The following is a 1615-nucleotide window of genomic DNA, read 5'->3' on the forward strand; positions in this document are numbered from 1 at the left end:
TGTCAGAAGTCAGGGCGACTCAGTCGGTGCTGCTTGAACTCTGATCCTGGATCAGCTCTACCTGCAACAGCGAACCTCAGAGACCCACAGCTGGTGATGTACATAACCCAACCTTCAGTCCAACACTCACTGTCCCTTCAAGTCCGTATGTAGATTATCTCTAGACGACACTTTGAGGTGTACATATATCGTAGTTTCATCCTAAAAAAAAATGTATTTTAGCTAGAAACCTAACAGTCTTATGAACATGTTTGCTGTGATTCTGTTAAGTAAATTAAATAGTGTTTATAAGAGTTTTATATTGGTGAAAAATCTAAAGTAAGACCAGTTTATGTTCCTCTTTCTCCCTTGTTTTAAGGTTTGACATCCAGTGAGTAAACTCTGTATTTATTAATTCCTCAGGAAGCATAAAAAACAACAAAATTCTGCTAAACATATGTCTGAAAGTATTAGTAAAATCTGGCTGCTTGACTCCTCCCCACTGTAGTTTATTCTCAAGATGCCATATTTGTGGGTTTGAGGAAAGTTGGTGAAACCTAAAGTGATGTTGACCCTCGTAACAAAAGAGGAACGTTGAGTCCCAGTCGTCGTTGGCTGTGATTGGTTACTAAAGCATCACGGTCAGTTCCAGAGACGAAACAAACACCCGCACTAATCAGCTACTGGAAACTAAGGCAGGATGATGACTGCAGGTCCAGAAACTTACTAATATGCACAACAACTTTCAATCAGAGCAATTTTCAAACTAATGCATCAGCCATGTTATTTTTGACCAATATCATTGTGTTTTTTCCCCAAGTCTGCTCCATCAGTTCCTTATTTTTTTTCCCCATGCTGCCTAAATAAATAAAATATTTGGTGTATGACTACATATCAGGGGCACGCTAAGGGAAACAAAAAGATATTAAAGTGGAAACGACGCGGTAAGTCGTAGCACAAGAAGTTCAAATATCACAAAGTCGTAATCATGAGTCAAAATATTCCGAGAAGTCGTAACATCTCGAGATAAAGTTGTAATACTACGACTTTGTTACTTTAACTTTTTCCTTGCATGACTTCTTGTGATTTTATGACTTTGTTCTTTTTTTTTTTTTTCCCCCCATTTTCTTGCCATGTCTCTGATGCTCCGTCCTACTGATGCGGTTTTTAAAGTGTTATCATTTCCTCCACTCCATGTCAGTCTGGTTGAACACCATCAGATTCCCTTTTTTCTTCTTCATTTCAAAAGCTATTTAGTCAGTTTTTCTTTGATTAAATTCAGATTGTGGGTGAGGGGAAAAAAACTGATGGATGTAATTTCAGGTTAAAGCCACTTTCCTCCACATGTACCCTACATGTTACTTCTCCTCACTCTCTTCACCGTTTCCTGGTCGTTTCACTTTTTATGGCACTTTGTTTGTGTTTCTTTTTGTACTATTGGAAACTAAAAAATAATCTTGTGTATTGAGTGTTAAGATGTGGCCCGTCAATTGGCCCTCGTCTAGGAAGACTGAGGGAGGCCTGTACGTTTCGTTATTATTATTTGGCTTGCCAGCGATGGATGTTGACGTTTGCTGCCTTGATTTACTGTTTTTGGGTCCAGCATTATTCCTTCTAGTTCAACTATAAAGGAAAC

Source organism: Poecilia reticulata, linkage group LG6 (genome assembly GCF_000633615.1).
Source record: "Poecilia reticulata strain Guanapo linkage group LG6, Guppy_female_1.0+MT, whole genome shotgun sequence".
Taxonomy (NCBI): Eukaryota; Metazoa; Chordata; class Actinopteri; order Cyprinodontiformes; family Poeciliidae; genus Poecilia; species Poecilia reticulata.